Here is a 15,066-nt window from a genome sequence, read left to right as displayed (position 1 = left end):
AACCGAAACAAATGTGGAATTAAAACAATTGGTCTAGCCAAGACTACACCCCTCTATTTAAGTTCACAAGCACCATAAAAAGATCATAATTATGCAACAAAGGTGCTAGGCTAGCTAGAGCTCACCTAATCAATTCTAGAGCAAGGTCACACAAACCTATGCCACTAGTATTTTACACACCGGGGAGCTCCTACATAATTCTAGTAAGCAAAAGCATAAAGCTCCTAAGCGCACTAGCAATGCTCAATAACAAGGCAACCAATGCCAAATTAGAGAGCGCAAATACTTAGCTACACAAACTAAGCAATGTGACTAACAAGGTTACACAAACCGAATTAGTCACGCAAGGGAGCTACTTCTATGCTACACAAGCAAGAAGGTAACTAGTGAGCTACACATGCTAACTAATTACAAGAGCAACTACACAAGCACAATGTATATGAAAGTAATTACAAGCTTGTGTAAGGGGATTGCAAACCAATGGGAAGAACAATGTTGACACGGTGATTTCTCCCCTAAGGTTCATGTGCTTGCCAACACGCTACGTCCCCATTGAGACAAGCTCCAAGGATGCCGCCTGTCCTCTTGCTAGTGGTGACCCGCAAGTCACATTCTCCCACGTGGAGTGCTTACCACAAGCTCTAGCACTTGACCTGGCTGAACCACTTTGTTGTCCTTCGTGTCTCGCTCTACTAGAGTTGCTCTTCGTGGCTCCCGTAGGGCAAGCACAATGCCCCTCACAAAGCTCTTCTCTGAAGCACCGCACAAGCTTCTTGCAGTCTTCGATGGAGACCACCACCAAGCCATCTAGGAGGTGGCGACCTCCAAGAGTAACAAGCACCATCGACTTACAACTCGATCACCTAGTGCCACTCGATACAACCTCATGATGCAATCGCACTAGAATCGCTCTCTCACACAATTGGATGATCACTATCAAGCATATGTGAGATGGAGGGCTCCTAAGCACTCTCAATCATGGACACAAAATCCCCCAAGGTGCTCTTATTTTGCCATGGCTGAGACCACCTTCTATTTATAGCCCCCACAAAAATAAAGTCGTTGTACCCCTTTAATGGACACTGACCGGGACAACTAGACGCGCAGGTCGTGTGCATCGGACACGTCCGGTGTGGTGACCAGACGCATCTGGTCACTATTTGACCACCACATGTCCCATTCAAACAAAGTAGCCATTTCCACCCAACGGCCTGTAACAGAACCGACCAATTATATGAGATTAAGTAAGGAAATCTTCCGCCGAAGTAGATAATTTAGTAAACTTAAGCCTGTATAACCCGGTAGTCCGTGAAACCATGAAGGATTTCAAACAAATTGACATACAAACCAAGATCGTACAAGTTTAGCAATCACCGTCACATGTTACATAAAGTTCGCAATGACAGTTGGATACATCAGAGTTTAGAACATAAAGTTATTACAACCCAAGTTCAACTGAAATAGTGGAAGCAATTAGTTTTAAAGCCACACACACACTTTTGGTTTAGATACAGTTCTAGTAGGTAGTCATCTCCAACAAAAGCATCAGATGAGAGATACGGAGTGACCATTGCCCTTGGTCCTAGTTGTCGCCCATCATCGGGTATAGGCAGTTAATGCAATAGCCATAGTACATTTGACCATCTGCAACAATAATGGGAACAACGCCCTGAGTACGAGAAGGTACTCAGCTAGACTTACCCGTCTTAAACCAAAATAAAGCGACACCAAGGATTATGCAAGGCTTTCTTTAGTGGCTAGCTGACTCATTTGCGAAAAGCATAAGCTATCATGAAGAAACCATTTTAAGTACTTTGCATCATCTTTATTATGACCTATCCATCTAGGTAAGCACCTATACTATAGCAATCACTTGATTAACCAATAACATCTAGTTATCAACTTAGATTTAGCATATCCCATACCATCCAGATAACCATCAGTGTTCCATCATAATTACTACGATGCTGTAGCTCAAGTCAAGTGCTCACTATCCAGGAGCGATGGCGATTCGAATCGATTCCTAACCAGCTGGTGATTTATTCCTCACACAAACCACACTCACCGATCAAGTGAGCTACAGATCACTAATGACACTTTCCAAGTAGCCACGGGATAACAGTCATGGACCGCACTACCTAGGGACCGCCTGATAGCCAGGATGCACCTTGGGCCTCACTCTTCGCGTCCCCGTCATACCCCCTTCAGCACCAGTCTACTAATTCAAGTTTATCCCGGCTCGAATAATGTCACTAGCTTCGCGGTCGAAAGGTACTTTATTCGGCTAGCTAAATGTGAGGCATACGTTCAACATGATAAGAGGGACAAGCAACGATCAGTCCTTAATCGACATAGATCGAAAACTAACAGCACCCTAGAACCCCATCTGGTTGCCTCCAACTTTTCTATCCGGTCTCCAATTATCAATCACACATGGTTAATTCCTGGATATCATTCTTTCCATAGCTACATTCTTCCAGTGACCACCTATAAATGTAGGTGACCAGAAATCACCGATCGCTACCGGTCTAAGCAAGGCTAAGTAGTTATTCAATCCTAACCTAACAGGGTAAAAAGGTAATAAGGTAGGCAAGGATACTAATAAATGCATCAATGGTTTCAATCAACTCCTACAACTTAATGCAACAATATATAAACTCATATATAGAAAGAATTGCTTTTATAAAGTAGGAGACTTAGAATGCTCCGAGGCTTGCCTCGTTCGAACGAACTAGGTTGATGATCCACGCACTCGGGCAAGTCCTCTCCTTGCTCCTCTTCCTCTGGCACCTCCTGTGCCTAGATTTCTTATGGATCTGTCCCAGTCTGCTCTTCCTGAACTGCTACTAGCAACTCCTCCTGTGATCCTGTATGATGCAGATGTATAAGTGCTCATGCATAGGTGCATCGGAGAGATGACATGTAATGATCATGATGCATGGAATGTAGATGAACATGTTTAACTTTATTGGACATAGTAGAAGTAAAGCTCTTCTATAAGGTAGCCAACATCATCCAAGAACATGTACTGCTATACTACTACTACAACCACTGTACTAACATGCCAAGTCACCATAGCAAGCTAAGATGCTTCAAAGATACACCAAAGCAAACATTATTAACTAAACATGCATTAAAAAGGTTAGTTAAACCCTAATTGAAACTAGGTTTGAACAGCAACACCTATTTTGGTAGCACAAAAAATCTAAGAAAATTACAGCAGCATAGTACTATAAGTAGACTACCATAAAATTTTCATGGCATTTGGATAAGTAAAATAGCATACACAAAAATGACAAGCTATGGCATAAATATGAGCATAAAAATACTTTGTATTATGAAAAGTATCAAACAACAGATTTAATATTTTTCCTATGTTCTACATAGTAAACAATCACTGCACAAAATTATCATACACATGTTTTATACAATTTTTGCTCTCTATCAAAATAACAAAAATCATCAATTAAAGGCACTTGAACTACACATCAATATTTCTCTACAGAACATGCATGACATATATTTTTCCTACAAAGTACATTACTAAAGAGATTAACAAAACTAGAACCATATTTTCTGATAATTATTCTATTTACTAGACATTTTCTAAGATAACAACAAATACAAGAATTAAACAAAACCCTATACAAAAGTATCACAAAAACCACATGCAATATTTTTATATTGTAGATCTACTTCTAAGAAACACAACAAAATTGGTCTCACTTGATTTGGAGCTAAAATGAGCAAACTATGGATTTTTGAAGCCTTTACGACATTTTCTGGAAATCATTTCTTAAAACCCTTTTTGAAAACCGAGGCATAAACGCTAGATCCACCCGGATCTCTACCCAGGCTTGCACCCCTGCGGCTGACAGTGGCCCCTAAGGCCGACTGGGCCCCACCCGTCAGTCGAACAGAAACTAGAGGAGATCACCGACGGCGAGAGCTCACCGACGGTGAGGTCTCTGGCCAGCTAAGGTGACCAGCGTGCTCCCCACCCTCATCCGAACCCAACGGTGCCCGTGGCATGGGCCAAGGAGCTTGGGAAGTTAGCCGCTGTCGTGCATGGCGGAGCGGCGGTGCGGGTTGTCGCCGGTGGGGCGTCCCCGGCCACGGCACGGTGAGTGGCAGGCGCTCGGGAGCCTCAGTGACGCGGTGTGGTGCTCATGCGCGAGAAAAGAGAGCGGGATGCGAAGTGGAGAGGAGATGTCCACGGAGCGGAGCTCTCTAGTGAGCTTGACCACTACTCCAGCGAGGGATTCCCGAGGAAGGGAAGCTTCCCATGGCTTACCGAGGCAAGCACGAGGTGCGCGAGGTGGAGGCGGAGCTTTGGGTGAGACAGAGCTAGCTCTGGCGAACTAGAGCGGCCAGAACGGCTAACTCCGGTGAGGCGCTAGTGCAGGCGGTGGCGAAGGCGAGCGTGTGCGCATGCTCTACTGCTGGCGTGTGAGAGGAAAATGGGAGAGAGCGCAGGGGAGTTAGTCGCACGTGCGGAGGTGTAGGCGAGCGCGTGGGGCGCGGGGGTGACTGGGACGGCCAGGTGCCACCATCGCTGGCGCATGGCGACCATGCGGTGGCGGGCGTCTGTCGTGGTCAGGATGCAGGCGCGCGGGCATGGGCCAGGTCGGCTTCGCTAGTTGGGCCAGAAGCGGAGCGGTGGCCCAACTAAGGTAAGAACTATTTTTTTTTTCATTTTCTTTTCTTTCCCAAATTCATTCAAATGAAATTTTAAACCTTTTCAAAGCAGTTTCAAAAGTTGGACCCAAAATAGAAGTTGCTCAAAAAAATGTACTCTACAACTTTGCCAAAAAGAGTAAGGCCAAAATCCAATTAGATTTTGAACTATAGATTTAAAGTAAATTTAAATAAAAACCCCTATTTTAGAAGATTATTTTTAAAAGCAAAATTTGAGAAAACTTTGAATATACACCTTGCTCCAAATTGCATCCTAATTACTTCTAAGTGGTCTAAGTGATCAACCAAGGTACACACATGGCAAAACAAACATAGCATCCAATCTATTAAAACAAAACTATGCAACATACATGTTTCATTAGTATGTCTCAATTCTATATTTCATGTCATGCTTATGAATGCATAATAATGATTATGCTCATAATTTGAAAAATGTTAATGCATGCTTAACACCGAGGTGTTATAGCCCTCCCCCCTTATAAGAATCTCGTCCCAAGATTTTGAGTTACGAACCATTTGTTATAAAAATCCTTATAAGCATTTTGTAGATATTCTCTTGTTTCCCACGTCGCATCACCATCATCGTGATGACTCTACTGTATCTTATATGTTCTCACCACTTTATTCTGAGTGACTTGGTCCTTAGTGTCCAAAACTCGAACCGGTTGCTCATGGTATTCCAAGTCTGATTTGATCCAAATGCCCTGAGGTTCTATTCTCTCTTCCAGAACATGCAAGCACTTCTTCAACTATGATACATGGAAGACTGGAAAGATCGAACCCATCGCTTCTGGTAACTGTAACTTGTAAGCCACTGGACCCTTCTTTTCTAGTATTTTATATGGTCCGACAAATCTAGGAGCGAGCTTTCTCTTTACTCCAAACCGTTGTACTTTCTTCATGGGAGTAACCTTCAGATAAACGTAGTCACCTACCTCAAACTCAAGCGGCCTCCTTCTCTTATCGGCATAACCCTTCTGACGTGACTGTGCTGCATTCATGTTTTGTTGGATAATACAGACCTTTTTCTCAGCCTCATCAACAAAATCGATTCCATAAAACCTTCTCTCTCCAGGCTCAACCCAATTCAATGGTGTCCTACATTTCCTACCATACAATGCTTCAAATGGAGCCATCTTGATACTCTCTTGGTAACTGTTGTTGTAAGCGAACTCTGCCAAAGGTAACCATGATTCCCATGAACCCCTAGACGATAACACACAAGCTCTAAGCATATCTTCAAGAACAGTATTAACTCGCTCTGTCTGCCTATCTGTCTATGGGTGGTAAGCTGTACTACGAACCAAGCTAGTACCCAAACCTTTATGAAGATGCTCCCAAAAATGAGTGGTAAACTATGACCCACGGTCAGACACGATAGTCTTTGGTATACCATATAATCGGACAATCTCTGCAATGTACTTCTCAGCATACTGAGGGGGTCGAAAAGCATTCTTGACTGGTAAAAAGTGAGCTGATTTGGTAAGGCGATCTACAATCACCCAAATTGAATCATTCCCCTTTGGTGTGGTGGGAAGGCCAGTGATAAAATCCATACTTATATCATCCCATTTCCAATCTGGTACTCACAAAGGTTGCAACATTCCTACGGTTCTCATGTGAAGAGCTTTCACTCTACAACACATGTCGCAACGAGCAACATACGCTGCAATCTCCTTCTTCATCTTCGTCCACCAATAACTAGGTCTCAATTCTTGACACATTTTGCTACTTCTAGGATGGATAGACAACTTAGAGTGATGAGCTTCATCCATCAATTTGTTCTTGAGCTCTTGATCTTTAGGTACAACCAGACGGTCCTTAAACCATAACACTCCTTGTTCATCCACTCTAAAGTGCTTGGTCGGTTCTTTCTTCATTTTCTCCTTGATATGGAATATTCCCTTATCTGTTTTCTGACCCTCAATGATCTTGCTCTCCAAGGTACAACTAACTTGGATATTATGCAACATAGCAGGATGCAACAAATTGAACCCATCTTCAAACAACAGTTGCACAGCAAGAGAATGTGACTTCCTACTTAAGGCATCTACTACTACATTTGCCTTTCTCGGATGATAGTGCACATTCAAATTATAATCCTTTATCAGCTCTAACCATCTTCTCTATCGCATGTTCAACTCAGACTGAGTAAATATGTACTTGAGACTCTTATGATCTATAAAGATATTGCACACATTCCCAAGCAAGTAGTGTCTCCAAATCTTTAGAGCATGCACAACGGCCGCAAGCTCTAAATCATGCATAGGATAGTTAACCTCATGCTTCCTCAACTGACGTGAGGCATAAGCAATGACCCTTCCATCTTGCATCAGAACATATCCTAAACCATTCTTTGATGCATCGCAAAACACATCAAATGGCTTCTCTATATCCGGTTGTGCCAGAATAGGAGCAGTGGTTAGCAAATTCCACAAGGTGTAGAAAGCTGCCTCACACTCCTTTGTCCAAATGAACTTATGGTCCTTCTATAGCAAACTTGTCATTGGCTTGGCAATCTTCGAGAAGTCTGATATAAAATGACGATAGTAACTAGCTAATCCAAGAAAACTCCGAACCTCATGAACTGTGCTTGGTGCATTCTAATCCATAACCTCTTGTACCTTACTAGGATCCACTGAGATTCCATTCTCAGATAACACATGACCGAGAAAAGGAATTGTCTTTAGCCAGAACTTACATTTACTAAACTTAGCATATAGCTGGTGATCTCTGAGTCTAGTCAAGACAATTCTTAGATGCTCTGCATGATCCTGTTTGTTCTCTGAGTATACTAGAATGTCATCAATGAACACAATCATGAACTTATCCAACTCTAGCATAAAGACTGAATTCATCAGATACATAAAGTATGCAGGAGCATTGGTCAAACCAAAGGACATGACAAGATACTTGTACAAACGATATCTAGTGGAGAACGTGGTCTTGGGTATATCTTGTGGTCTAATCTTGATCTGATGGTACCCTAATCTCAAATCTATCTTGGAGAACACCTTGGCTTTTGACAATTGATCAAACAAGATATCAATCCGAGGTAGAGGATACTTGTTTTTAATTGTCACCGCATTCAATGGCCGGTAGTCCATGCACATCTGTAAGGAGTTATCCTTCTTCACAAACAGTGCGAGACATCCCCATTCCGATGAACTTGGACGAATTAAACCCTTAGTCAATAGATCTTGGAGTTGTTTCTTCAACTCGGCTAATTCATTTGGAGGCATCCGATAAGGCCTTCTTGAGATCGGTGGTGTTCCAGGGATTAACTCAATGGCAAACTCAACATCTCTATCTGGTGGAAGACCGCGTAACTCATCTAGAAACACGTCTGGAAACTCACACACTACTAGAATCTTGGCTAGAAGAGTAGTTTGGACTGCACAAGTTGTACTGGCCAGATCTATTCTCTGAGGTAAGGTTACTTGAAATGTACCTTCTCCAACAGGTTCCTTGAGAGAAATGCTTCTTCCTCCAACATCAATTACTACTCCCATCTTATTCATCCAGTTCATTCCCATAATCACATCTAGAACTAGCCCTGGCATAACTATCAAGTTAAGCTTATACTGCCTGTCTGCTATACTCAGGGTTACCCCCTGGCTTATCGGATTAGTTAACAGATTAGCCCTAGCTGAACTTATCTGATAAGCACATTCCAATTCAACTATCTTTTGCTCATACTTTCTTGTAAATGCTTGACTTATGAATAAATGAGATGATCCAGAATCAAACAAAATGACTATAGGATGATTGTTGATAGAAAACATATTGGTTGTCATGGGCTCTCCTTCCGGGATGTCATCAATGGTGGTGTGGTGCACACAAGCTTGGTACTGATTCTACTGCTTCTTGGGATATGGGCAAAACTTCGCAAAGTGCCCAGGTTGATTGCAGTTGAAACACAGTCCTCTTACTTGAGTAGCAGCTCTAGATGAACTGCCTTGTCCTGTCTTGGCTTGTGGCACCGCCATCTTGAATGGCTTCTGATTCCTCTGAGGTTGCTGGGCATTTTGATTCCTCCGCTGGGGTGGCCTGAACCTTGCACCAGGGGCAGGCGGACGATACGTAGAACGATTTGCCATCGGGGCCCTTGGCTGGGACGGACCTGACTCAAAAGCCCTCTTACGAGTCTTGGATGCAGCATATACATTGTTATTCTTTTCTTGCTTTAAGCAGTCACTAACAAAGTCATTGAAACCAGTTCTTGTGTTGGTACCCACATGCTTCATCATCTTGGGATTCAGACCTCTCTTGAAACTAGCGATCTTTTTGGCATCGATATTCACCATGTCAGAGGCATAGCGACTTAGATTGTTGAATGCATGTAGATACTGTGTCACAGTCTTGGTGCCTTGATTCAGTGCTAGAAATTCTCCAAACTTCATTTCTATCAAACCAGGTGGAATGTAAACTCCACAAAAAGCCTCAGTGAATTCCCTCCAAGTAATGTGGGCATTTGGGGGAAAAGTGGTGCGGTGGTGCTTCCACCACATTCCTGCAGGGCCTTGTAGCTGATGAGCTGCATACTCAGTCTTCAACACTTCTGTCATCCTTAGAACATGAAACTTATCTTCCATGGTGTTTATCCACTCTTCTGCATCCAATGGCTCTGCCACTTCTTTGAAAATTGGTGGTCTAGTGTCCATAAAGTCCTTGAAACCGCTATACTGATTCACTTCATGTCCACCTAGGTTTAACCCACGGCGGGTGTTGTCAGCAATGTGGCGCAATGTAGCTTCCATGTTCTACTACATGCCCTCCATGTTGCGTTGACTTCTAAGGAACTGTGCGAAGAACTGTTCTGCGGTGTACAGTGGAGGAGGAGGTGGTGGTGGATCACTGTTCTCATTCCTAGTGGCACTGCCACCTGCCTCAGCAGCGTCATACACAGTACGGCGAGTGTTTGGCATCTGCATATTTCAGCAACAGTAATTATTAGGCGATGTTGTAGAAATTATAGGTGAATGAAAAATTATGCCGTACTGAATTCACTAGAGAGAATAAATTTATAGAATAAAACAGGGGCACAATAAGTCATTCCAATTAACACAACATCACTAATTAGATTACTTAAGCACACACATTGTGTCCATTACAACCAAATTGCCAGCATACATACACTGGACTTTTGACATTCAGATATCGCCACAAACACATCCAAGTTTTCCAACATTACATCAAGGTCTTAGTCTTTCTACTCATTATTACATACCAGACATGCCAACCATGCAAAAGGTCATCGCAAACAAAACCCTAGTAGCAAACCAAGATCGTACAAGTTTAGCAATCACCGTCACATGTTACATAAAGTTCGCAATGACAGTTGGATACATCGGAGTTTAGAACATAAAGTTATTACAACCCAAGTTCAAACTGAAATAGCGGAAGCAATTAGTTTTAAAGCCACACACATACTTTTGGTTCAGATACAGTGCCAGTAGGTAGTCATCTCCAACAAAAGCATCAGATGAGAGATATGGAGTGGCCATTACCCTTGGTCCTAGTGGTCGCCCATCGCTGGGTATAGGCAGTTAATGCAATAGCCGTAGTATATTTGACCATCTGCAACAATAATGGGAACAACGCCCTGAGTACGAGAAGGTACTCAGCTAGACTTACCAGTCTTAAACTAAAATAAAGCGACACCAAGGATTATGCAAGGCTTTCTTTAGTGGCTAGCTGACTCATTTGCGAAAAGCATAAGCTATCATGAAGAAACCATTTTAAGTACTTTGCATCATCTTTATTATGACCTATCCATCTAGGTAAGCACCTATACTATAGCAATCACTTGATTAACCAATAACATCTAATTACCAACTTAGATTTAGCATATCCCATACCATCCAGATAACCATCAGTGTTCCATCATAATTACTATGATGCTGTAGCTCGAGTCAAGTGCTCACTATCTAGGAGCGATGGTGATTCGAATCGATTCCTAACCAACTGGTGATTTATTCCTCACACAAACCACACTCACCGATCAAGTGAGCTACAGATCACTAATGACACTTTCCAAGTAGTCGTGGGATAACAGTCATGGACCGCACTACCTAGGGACCGCCCGACAGCCAGGACGCACCTTGGGCTCACTCTTCGCGTCCTCGTCATACCCCCTTCAGCACTAGTCTGCCAATCCAAGTTTATCATGGCTCAAATAGTGTCACTAGCTTCACGGTCGAAAGGTACTTTATTCAGCCAGCTAAATGTGAGGCATACGTTCAACATGACAAGAGGGACAAGCAACGATCGGTCCTTAATCGACACAGATAGAAAACTAATAGCACCCCAGAACCCTATCTGGTTGCCTCCAACTTTTCCGTCCGATCTCCAATTATCCATCACACATGGTTAATTCCAGGATATCATTATTTTCATAGCTACATTCTTCTAGTAACCACCTATAAATGTAGGTGACCAGAAATCACCGATCGCTACCGGTCTAAGCAAGGCTAAGCAGTTATTCGATCCTGACCTAACAGGGTAAAAAGGTAATAAGGTAGGCAAGGATACTAATAAATGCATCAACGGTTTCAATCAACTCCTACAACTTAATGCAACAATATATAAACTCATATATAGAAAGAATTGCTTTTATAAAGTAGGAGACTTAAAATGCTCTGGGGCTTGCCTCGTTCAAATGAACTAGGTTGATGATCCACGCACTCGGGCAAGTCCTCTCCTTGCTCCTCTTGCTCTAGCACCTCCTATGCCTGGATTTCTTGTGGATCTATCCCGGTCTGCTCTTCCTGAACTGCTACTAGCAACTCCTCCTGTGATCCTGTATGATGCAGATGTATAAGTGCTCATGCATAGGTGCATCGGAGAGATGACATGTAATGATCATGATGCATGGAATGTAGATGAACATGTTTAACTTTATTGGACATAGTAGAAGTAAAGCTCTTCTACAAGGTAGCCAACATCATCCAAGAACATGTACTACTATACTACTACTACAACCACTGTACTAACATGCCAAGTCACCATAGCAAGCTAAGATGCTTCAAAGATACACCAAAGCAAACATTATTAACTAAACATGCATTAAAAAGGTTAGTTAAACCCTAATTGAAACTAGGTTTGAACAGCAACACCTATTTTGGTAGCACAAAAAAATCTAAGAAAATTACAGCAGCATAGTACTATAAGTAGACTACCATAAAATTGTCATGGCATTTGGATAAGTAAAATAGCATACACAAAAATGACAAGCTATGGCATAAATATGAGCATGAAAATACTTTGTATTGTGAAAAGTATCAAACAACATATTTAATATTTTTCCTATGTTCTACATAGTAAACAATCACTGCACAAAAATTATCATACACATGTTTTATACAATTTTTGCTCTCTATCAAAATAACAAAAATCATCAATTAAAGGCACTTGAACTACACATCAATATTTCTCTACAGAACATGCATGACATATATTTTTCCTACAAAGTACATCACTAAAGGAGATTAACAAAACTAGAACCATATTTTTCTGATAATTATTCTATTTACTAGATATTTTCTAAGATAACAACAAATACAAGAATTAAATAAAACCCTATACAAAAGTATCACAAAAACCACATGCAATATTTTTATATTGTAGATCTACTTCTAAGAAACACAACAAAATTGGTCTCACTCGATGTGGAGCTAAAAATGAGCAAACTATGGATTTTTGAAGCCTTTACGACATTTTCTAGAAATCATTTCTTAAAACCCCTTATTGAAAACCGAGGCATAAACGCTAGATCCACCCGGATCTCTACCCAGGCTTGCACCCCTACGGATGATAGTGGCCCCTAAGGCCAACTGGGCCCCACCCGTTAGTCGAACAGAAACCAGAGGAGATCACCGGCGGCGAGAGCTCGCCGACGGTGAGGTCTTCGGCCAGCTAAGGTGACCAGTGTGATCCCTACCCTTGCGTGAACCCAACGGTGCCCATGGCATGGGCCAAGGAGCTCGGGAAGCCGGCCACTGCCGTGCATGGCGGAGCGGCGGCACGGGTTGTCGCCGGTGGGGCATCCTCGGCCACAACATGGTGAGTGGAGGCGCTCAAGAGCCTCAGTGACATGGTGTGGTGCTTGTGCATGAGAAAAGAGAGTGGGATGTGAAGCAGAGAGGAGATGTCCATGGAGCGGAGCTCTCTAGTGAGGTCGACCACTACTCCAGCGAGGGATTCCTGAGGAAGGGAAGCTTTCCATGGCTTACCGAGGCGAGCATGGGGTGCGCGAGGTGGAGGCGGAGCTTTGGGTGAGACAGAGCTAGCTCTGGTGAACTAGAGCGGCTGGAACAGCTAACTCTGGTGAGGCGCTGGTGCGGGCGGTGGCGGAGGCGAGCGCGTGCACATGCTCTGCTACTGGCGCATGAGAGGAAAATGGGAGAGAGCGTAGGGGAGTCAGTCGCGCGTGCAGAGGTGTAGGCGAGCGCGTGGGGTGCGGGGGCCACTGGGATGGCCAGGTGCCACCGTCGCCAGCGCATGGCGACCACTCGGCGGCGGGCGTCTATCGTGGTCAGGACGCATGCGCGCGGGCGTGGGCGAGTGCGCGGGCATGGGCCAGGCTGGCTTCGCTAGCTGGGCCAGGAGTGGAGCGGCGGCCCAACTAAGGTAAGAATCGTTTTTTTTCATTTTCTTTTCTTTCCCAAATTCATTCAAATGAAATTTTAAACCTTTTCAAAGCAGTTTCAAAAGTTGGACCCAAAATAGAAGTTGCTCAGAAAAATGTACTCTACAACTTTGCCAAAGAGTAAGGCCAAAATCCAATTAGATTTTGAACTATAGATTTAAAGTTAATTTAAATCAAAAACCCTATTTTAGAAGATTATTTTTAAAAGCAAAATTTGAGAAAACTTTGAATATACACCTTGCTCCAAATTGCATCCTAATTACTTCTAAGTGGTCTAAGTGATAAACCAAGGTACACATATGGCAAAACAAACATAGCATCCAATCTATTAAAACAAAACTACGCAACATACATGTTTCATTAGTATGTCTCAATTCTATATTTCATGTCATGCTTATGAATGCATAATAATGATTATGCTCATGATTTGCAAAATGTTAATGCATGCTTAACACCGAGGTGTTACACGGCCCTCTCTAACACGCTCTGACATGATTCATTGGACGCAGGAGGGGCAACGTCCGGTCGAGTCTAGAGAGCTCCTAGAGCCGCTCAACTATGACCGAACGTGTCCGGTGTGGCAGACCAGACATAGGAGGAGCAGTGTCCGGTCGAGTCTAGAGAGCTCCCAGAGCCAATCAACTATGACCGGATGCGTCCAGTGTGGCCGACCGGATGCGCCCCTATGTCCGGTCCTCTCTGGACTAACACCCGCGTCCCATGTCACTATGACCTGACGCTAAACAGTGATTGCTCAGCGTCCGGTCACTGCTATGAGCCAGAGTCTGGTCACCTCGGCAACTCTGCCCGTGCCTAGCTAGAATACCGGACACATCTAGTATAGATATCGGATGCGTCCGGTCACATTAGGAACAATGGCACCTAAGTCAGATACTGGACGCGTCCGGTCCTCATGTTGGACACGTCCGGTCACCCCATGACCAGCACATTCAACTCCTTTTCTTCACCAACTTCTTGTCCTTTGCAAATGTGCCAACACCACCAAGTGTACAACACCTTATGCATGCATGTTTTCTTTTCACAAACATTTTTTAAGGAGTTAACCACTCAACTTGCCGCGCCACTCGATCCTAGCAACGATGCAAAGTTAGATTACTCGAGTGGTACTAGATGACCAATATGTAAACAAGTTTGCTCCTCTTGATAGTATGGCCATCTATCCTAAACCCGGTCATCAACTTCTCTACACACCTATGACCAGTGAAATGAAATGCCCTAGGTTATACCTTTGCCTTGTGCATTCCATTCCATCTCCTCCAATATCGATGCAACACATGCACCAACATGATTGACAATGATATGATTCACTCCATATTGAAAGGATCAAGATGCCTAAGAGGAGGGGGGGTGAATTGGGCTAATTCTAAATTTCTTTGCAATAATTAAATCCAACGGTTAGCCTAATTAACCCCATGTGCCTAGAAAGTGTTTCTAATATTCTACCGCATAAAAAGTCTTGCAACCTAAGTTCTAATCCTACTCTAGCATGGCAATTCTATGAATGTAAAGACAAGTATTGAATTGCTCAAAGTAAATGCCCAAAGTAAAGAGCGAAGGAGGAACACAGTGATGTTTTGCCGAGGTATCAGAGAGTCGTCACTCCCCACTAGTCCTCGTTGGAGCACCCGCACAAGGGTGTAGCTCCCCCTTGATCCACACAAGGATCAAGTGCTCTCTACGGGTTGATTCTTTGACAC

This window comes from Miscanthus floridulus, chromosome 2 (assembly GCF_019320115.1).
Source record: "Miscanthus floridulus cultivar M001 chromosome 2, ASM1932011v1, whole genome shotgun sequence".
Taxonomy (NCBI): Eukaryota; Viridiplantae; Streptophyta; class Magnoliopsida; order Poales; family Poaceae; genus Miscanthus; species Miscanthus floridulus.
Note: the sequence above shows the minus strand (reverse complement) of the source record.